Genomic DNA, 8,654 nt, shown 5'->3' with positions numbered 1-8,654 from the left:
TGAATCATTTTTTTTTTTTTTTTTTTTGAGAAACTCAAGAGTACTGAAGGTATGTTTGCGCAATGCTAGTTGTAAGACTATTGTAAAAAGCAAGTCCCATTTGAACGTTTTTAAAATCATTTCATTCAGAATATAATAAGTTTTTGCCAGCAATATTGCATTACTGATTATAATCCATCCCAAAAACCATCAATGTAAAACTTTGCAAAATTTTATTGTTGTCAAGAAAAAGTTTAAATATGAATTACGTAACTTCAGTCAAATTAATTAAAGAATAACGTCAGCTTTGCTATTAAAGAATAACGTCTGCTTTCATAATAAGTATAGCCACTTACTATGACAGCCCACCAGCAGCTAATAGAGTATAGTAAAACAGACTAAGTATATTTATGTAGCAGTTCGATGTAGCAGTCAGATGGCGATCCAGTAACAGTAAAAAAGGTAAGGAACAGTTTTGGGCTATTGCAGGTAACGACTGTGGGCCACTACGACGACACATTCTATGTTTCGTCGAAATAATCAGAAAATCACTTTTAATAAGCAGCATTTAAATTTGTATGCGAAGATTGAGAAAGAGAATTAATTTCAAAGGGAAGGTTCCATATGTTATTATTAAGCAAGAGATAGAACTCCTAAGGGAAGGTTTCATAGGTTATTGTAGAACGGAAGGTTGCGTAAGAAAAGAGATATAGAGGAGACGAGAAGGTTTCAAAGTTTAAAAAAAAATCATAAATAAGTTACTGACATTTTATTGTTAAAACAACTGGAATTCGCTGTTCAAACACTGAAGCTCACAAATCAATAAAAAATTTAAACTTTGAATTAATAATGCGTAAATGTTTATGTTTTCCTAGTAGTGGCGAACATATTTTGAGGTGTAGCTTGTTTTCCTGCAACTAACATAACCCCTAAAAGTTCTCACATCTCACCCGGAGATGTATCTACATCCTGATCTGCATGTATCTCCTTAGTTGTTATGGCTCTGCAGAAGTTGTGATAAATAGGAAGTATTCACTTCAGCGCAGAACTGAGATCTTGTCCCTCCTTTGGGTCAATTGAAAGTGACCCAGAATACTTCCTTCGAAGACTGGTACGTTGTAAGTATGGAGGACGCCCTCGTTTGTTTAAGTTGAAACTCTGCCAATCTTTCACTCAAAATACCTAATACAACAGCATTCTTGGCTTGTCTGCAGTGAGGATGATCCTTACAACATCTCGCAATAACACCTTGTGCCCTTCTTCTGAGATATTCTTCTGACTAAACACGAATGTCATGCCACTGAAGGACACATAATCTTCTTATGTCATAACATGGACACAAAATGATCTCTTCTACATATCCACCCACTCTCCAGGAACCGGCAACACCGAATGCCCATAGCTCGGAGCTGGCTCTCACAGGTTTTGCATTAATCAGTATCCAGACATACAGAGTTATCCAGTTTTTGTTTCGCCCTAAACAACTGAGTGAAACTGAAATCAACGTACTTCCTCGTATGGTGTGATATTCAAAATACTTCAGTAAGCAGCTGCCTATTTCCTTTCATCACCTTGATGCTACCGTTTCATTCCAAAAAAAGTGCCTGGTGGTGAATGAAAGGGATGAATGATAAAGTTATACGTCCACAATTACCTCTTATAGAACATTGGACCTGTAGAGTTAAGACTGGGCAATGCCTGTTGTAGCTCAGCTCAAAATTTATTGTATGGATATATTTATCAAAAAGCGCCTACTCTGTTTTTAGTTTTATATTATTTTGGCCTGCCAGGGATTTTCTAATATGTAATTCCTTCCGTATACTTATTTCCCTTAAATTTTGCAGGTCGTTTTTCTCACAGGTGTCAGTTCAATTTAATTCGAATTGCATGTTGGGCAAGAATCTGGTTGTGGCAGTTTGACTGGAATATGGAAATATTCAATAAAAATACGATGACGTTTATCGAAAGGTATAGTCTTTACGTTGATGTCAGGACAGTAGTCATCTTTATAGTGGTTGTAGCAACTTTGTATTGAATGTTCCATAGACATAGAAATATACCTCTGTCGCGCTGCAAACCCTGGATGCTCGCCGGCCACGGTGGTCTAGCGGTTCTAGGCGCGCAGTCCGGAACCGCGCGACTGCTACGGTCGCAGGTTCGAATCCTGCCTCGGGCATGGATGTGTGTGATGTCCTTAGGTTAGTTAGGTTTAAGTAGTTCTAAGTTCTAGGGGACTGATGACCACAGATGTTAAGTCCCGTGGTGCTCTGAGCCATTTGAACCACCTGGATGCTCAAAAATGCACTTTTAAAGACACAAGTGCTTCTGCCATGTTTTATAACAGTGTATGGCATAATATTGTTATGCCAGCTGATTTGATTATGGGTTCTATTTGTTTAGGACGAAACAAAAACTGGATAACACTGTATGTCTGGATACTGATAAATGCAAAACCTGTGAGAGCCAGTTCCGAGCTATGGGCATTCGGTGTTGCCGGTTCCTGGAGAGTGGGTGGATATGTAGAAGAGATCATTTTGTGTCCATATTATGACATAAGAAGATTATGTGTCCTTCAGTGGCATGATATTCGTGTTTAGTCAGAAGGATATCTCAGAAGAAGTGCACAAGGTGTTATTGTGAGATGCTGTAAGGGTCATCCTCACTGCAGACAAGCCAAGAATGCTGTTGTATTAGGTATTTTGAGTGAAAGATTGGCAGAGTTTCAACTTAAACAAACGAGGGCGTCCTCCATACTTACAACGTGCCAGTCTTCTAAGGAAGTATTCTGGGTCACTTTCAATTGACCCAAAGAAGGGACAAGATCTCAGTTCTGCGCTGGAGTGAATACTTCCTATTTATCACAACTTCTGCAGAGCCATAACAACTAAGGAGATACATGCAGATCAGGATGTAGATACATCTCCGGGTGAGATGTGAGAACTTTTAGGAGTTATGTTAGTTGCAGGAAAACAAGCTACGCCACAAAATATGTTCGCCACTACTAGGAAAACATAAACATTTTCGCATTATTAATTCAAAGTTTAAATTTTTTTATTGATTTGTGAGCTTCAGTAATAGCTTTCAGTGACAAAGAAAAGTCTGTAAATTTTTTGATTAAACGAAGGAGGGAGAATACGCTTAAACATAAACAATGTGCAAAGCTGGTATTCGCTTCGTAAAATCTGGACATGAACTGCATAAATGAAAAAAAGATTTGCACGAAGTATGCAATACACGCAAAATGAAACTCGGAAAAGTGTGAAAGGAAAACTATTCGAAAGATTTAGGACTGGTCGTGAGAGTCAGTATACTAATACCGAAGATCTATGAGACTGAGCGCTGTCAATTGTACCTAAGATGAACATTACTGATTTCCAGGGTTCTTCGACCTGGTTAAACAGATTCAGGAATTTATATGGCAAAGGAAGTTCAAAATTACCAAGCTTATTTCTAGTAAACGTGTAGAGTAGATGTCATTAATAGGTAATACTGCAGAGAAATTCTTGACTGACGTGAAGACAAAGCTTCTTGTTATCCATTAAAATGCTGCATATAAAGCTAGTCAGTCACGTTTCGTGCAAGTATTGTATACAAATCGTACTTCATTATTTAGGGCGAAAAAAAGCAGGGTCGTTTGTACAGTCAGTGAATGCTATAACATATTTGTATACAAGAATGTCAGTGGTAAGTACCAGCGGTTTATTGTTTCCGCAGCTTTATGTCTTCAGTAACGTTAAGGCAAATTAGGACTACAAATTTAAAAAAAGGGATGTTTGCATGCAAAAATCTTGTATTCGATATAGCAAAATCTAGAGAAATGAGAATCATATTCAATGTTACATCCGAAATCACTTCTTACCATTTGGAGGAAGTTCTTCATTGCCTACCCTGGACATAGCGACACCTGTGTCTTTAGGAGAACGACAAACAGATTGTTAAAATAATTGGGATTCCACTCACCACTTATAGTGTGATTCACCCTCTCGATAAAAAAAAAATTCACAGAGTTAGGTTTTTCAGAAAATTGTCAGAAAATATTATTTCGTAGCGCTCTTTGTCATTTCAGGTTTCTGAGCGAAGCAGTATTGTTAAATTTCAGTCATTTGTGCATTCGAGTTATGCCCAAATAAAACTAGTGATTACTGTGTAGTGCCTGAATTCACTAGTTTCTCTTTTATGCGGTGCAGTAAAAATGTTTGTTTTCGTCATCCAATAGACACGTCGCATTTTTGTGAGGACTACGAGGAGTTGAAACGAAACTGTTTCATTGTTAGTAAGATACAGAGTATTCAAAAATTATCATAAGAACAGTGCTGCAGGAATCGATCGTTATCAAATATTTAATGTCAACAAATGAAAGTTCTAAGTGATCGAAGTCGTTTGTAACTAACATCATATTCCGCCCTGTTTTTCTTTCCTCTGCTAGTCACTTTTGTAACAGTTGCATCTGCAACAGTGTAGCTGTCGATATGAACTGCAAACTATTCAAAAATTAATGATTTGAGACATTTTCGGCATGGTTTACGTGCTTTAAATTCGCGTGTGTGCATTTTGGATTCTGTGCTACGCGCCGCTACGTTCTCTTGTCGCGTCTGCGTAGTCGCCGATTCGAGCGCTGCTATAAGCGGTTCCTCGTCCGCCAAAAAATGAGTAAATTTAACATTGCAGTGGATCTCAGCAGGTAAAATTTTGACGGTACATTTCTTTCGGTGTGTTCTTTCTGTGTGAAAAATATCAGGCTAGGTTTCTATGTGTCGGATTAGATCTTTCCGTTGTAAGTAAATTTCTCTTTCGCTGTCCCGTTTATTGTAACACAATTAATTACAGCAGGTATTTACACAAAAACTATTGAATACTTTACTGAAATAATTATATTTGGGGACACAGATAACATAGATTATCGTACTGACCTGCATTTGAATGCTATTGTCTGTTTCACAGTGGCGACGTAAAACAGTTGGCAATTATTGTTTCATTGCCTCAGAGGAAATGAAGGCTTGAAGTATAAGAGGTAACATCTGCTGAAATTTATAGTACTGCCATGTTAATACAATCTGAATGGTTCAAGGACTTCTTTAGCAGCACAAACTGCATTTATTACGAGAGTATATTGCACTGAATGCTAGGAACTTGTGGAGCTTTTTCTTTCCTCCAGTTTACAAGAGAGAATTTTTCTTACTCTGCACAGTCACATGTTCCTCGATGTGCAGACTGCTTTGCAGTATATTGAGATCCCAAAAAAAATTAAGTAAGGAACAAATAACTAAGGCAATAACTACACTCCTGGAAACGGAAAAAAGAACACATTGACACCGGTGTGTCAGACCCACCATACTTGCTCCGGACACTGCGAGAGGGCTGTACAAGCAATGATCACACGCACGGCACAGCAGACACACCAGGAACCGCGGTGTTGGCCGTCGAATGGCGCTAGCTGCGCAGCATTTGTGCACCGCCGCCGTCAGTGTCAGCCAGTTTGTCGTGGCATACGGAGCTCCATCGCAGTCTTTAACACTGGTAGCATGCCGCGACAGCGTGGACGTGAACCGTATGTGCAGTTGACGGACTTTGAGCGAGGGCGTATAGTGGGCATGCGGGAGGCCGGGTGGACGTACCGCCGAATTGCTCAACACGTGGGGCGTGAGGTCTCCACAGTACATCGATGTTGTCGCCAGTGGTCGGCAGAAGGTGCACGTGCCCGTCGACCTGGGACCGGACCGCAGCGACGCACGGATGCACGCCAAGACCGTAGGATCCTACGCAGTGCCGTAGGGGACCGCACCGCCACTTCCCAGCAAATTAGGGACACTGTTGCTCCTGGGGTATCGGCGAGGACCATTCGCAACCGTCTCCATGAAGCTGGGCTACGGTCCCGCACACCGTTAGGCCGTCTTCCGCTCACGCCCCAACATCGTGCAGCCCGCCTCCAGTGGTGTCGCGACAGGCGTGAATGGAGGGACGAATGGAGACGTGTCGTCTTCAGCGATGAGAGTCGCTTCTGCCTTGGTGCCAATGATGGTCGTATGCGTGTTTGGCGCCGTGCAGGTGAGCGCCACAATCAGGACTGCATACGACCGAGGCACACAGGGCCAACACCCGGCATCATGGTGTGGGGAGCGATCTCCTACACTGGCCGTACACCACTGGTGATCGTCGAGGGGACACTGAATAGTGCACGGTACATCCAAACCGTCATCGAACCCATCGTTCTACCATTCCTAGACCGGCAAGGGAACTTGCTGTTCCAACAGGACAATGCACGTCCGCATGTATCCCGTGCCACCCAACGTGCTCTAGAAGGTGTAAGTCAACTACCCTGGCCAGCAAGATCTCCGGATCTGTCCCCCATTGAGCATGTTTGGGACTGGATGAAGCGTCGTCTCGCGCGGTCTGCACGTCCAGCACGAACGCTGGTCCAACTGAGGCGCCAGGTGGAAATGGCATGGCAAGCCGTTCCACAGGACTACATCCAGCATCTCTACGATCGTTTCCATGGGAGAATAGCAGCCTGCATTGCTGCGAAAGGTGGATATACACTGTACTAGTGCCGACATTGTGCATGCTCTGTTGCCTGTGTCTATGTGCCTGTGGTTCTGTCAGTGTGATCATGTGATGTATCTGACCCCAGGAATGTGTCAATAAAGTTTCCGCTTCCTGGGACAATGAATTCACGGTGTTCTTATTTCAATTTCCAGGAGTGTATTACATTTGAGAGACCTTCACATGAAATTTTTGTCAGAGCTCTCGTCTTCTTTTCTTATTTCCTTCAATAATGTACCACTTCTCTTTTAGCCACACAGTTGCCTCCCAATCATGTCGTATTTCTTCCTCTTGAATTATGTCTGAGGGCTCCTATAAATGATTCATTCGTTTTCAAAGCTCCATATTTTCCAAAGAACTACATGTACAAATATCATTGATGCATGAATAGAACCTAAGATCGCCAAGTTTGCATTTTACACTCTATAAATGTTCTGAGTGCCACGCTGGTCACGTGAGACACGTCCAAGCGGTAGTTGGTTCGATACCTTATGCAGCAACATTCTGTCTATGCTCGCCACAGGAGCACTAATGCATTCTCTGAGCTGTTTCAAAGTTCTTGGCAGTGGGGGTATGTCAACGCGATCTTCAATGTACCCTCAAATAAACAACTCACAAGGCGTTAGGCAGATGACCTGGATGGCCACACTTTGCATGGTGGCGATTAATCTTTCCAGATAAATGGAATGTTGCTTCGTCACTAAACACACAAATACTCTTTCCTTACTTTGTCACAATTTTATCAAGGCATTGCACTCCTACCGCCTTCTGGACGACACAATGCAATTTCGGTGAGTTTACGGTTCTGTTCGTGGATAAGTTGTATTTGTACATATGATACTTTGTAAAACACAGAAGTCTGAAGACGAATGAATCATTTATAGCAGTGCTGATCATCACAGCAGTAGAAGAACTTGTTACATTTGGCACGACATGTCGACCGTATGGAGAGTTCAGCCCTGCTTAAATAAACGCCGATGTAACCGGACCCCCTAAAATGTGCATGGGTCGTAAAGACGTCCATCTGGACTTACTGTAAGACGTGTCAACCACTGTTAGAGGAAATCTGCTAGCAATGTGTTCTCACATGAAGAGCGCTCTGGCTGGACATGACAAGGTTCTCTATTGTGTGGCGCCACCTTCCTGGCAACAACACGAAAAATAAGTTAATGTATTAAGTAACAGAACAGATTAGTTTAGCTTAGCCCAGAAGCATGTGACGTCAGATGCACTACGAGTTTCTAAAGGAAGGAAGATTAGTGTTTAACGTCCCGTCGACACTGAGGGCATTAGATTCGGAGCACAAGCTCGGAATATGTTAAGGATGGGAAAGGCAGTCGGCCATGCCCTTTCAAAGGAACCATCCCGGCGTTTGTCTGGAGCGATTTAGGGAAGTCACTGAAAAATGTAAATCAAGATGGCCGGAGGCGAGTTTGATCCGTCGTCCTCCCGAGTGCGAGTCCAGTGTTCTATCACTACGCCACCTCGCTCGGTCATTAGGAGTTCTAACGCGATGTTTGCACTGGATGGGTCAGTCTGGATAGGAATTCATTTGTTGAACTGTCTCAACCTCACAACAGTTCTAGTGAGTAGACAGTTCAGGGTATTCCCATTTTAGAAATTTCGGTTTGTATCTGCTTTTCCTGTCCGCAGACAGTAAATAGATTTCCAGACTTCCCGGATTTTGTGTGTGATGTCCTTAGGTTAGTTGGGTTTAAGTAGTTCTAAGTTCTAGGGGCTGCTGACCTCAGATGTCAAGTCCCATAATGCTTAAGCCATTTTTGCCACTCCGTATCTGCCGTTCCTGGTTTTCACCCTTTACCTTCTCACGTCACCATACAACAGAAAGCCGAGCGACGGTTCAAATACCCGTCTGGTAACCACGACTCAGGTTATCTTGAAAGGAGTTTACTGAGGCACATTTGTATGTGGCACAGGAATATGATAAACAATGTATGCAAACAAGATAAAAATGTAAAAAAATAATGATTTTTGTTTTTTGCCAGGGCGTTAGTATAGATGAGTTGGCAGATAATTTATAATTGTTGAGTAACCCCAGAATGTTCGTAAGCCGTTTTGATAAAGAGGCTAGTTAGATATTTCATTTTGCAATGCTTCTATGGCTTGTTAACAGA

The sequence above is a fragment of the Schistocerca piceifrons genome, chromosome 1, assembly GCF_021461385.2.
Source record: "Schistocerca piceifrons isolate TAMUIC-IGC-003096 chromosome 1, iqSchPice1.1, whole genome shotgun sequence".
NCBI lineage: Eukaryota > Metazoa > Arthropoda > Insecta > Orthoptera > Acrididae > Schistocerca > Schistocerca piceifrons.
This window is presented reverse-complemented; position numbering follows the sequence as displayed.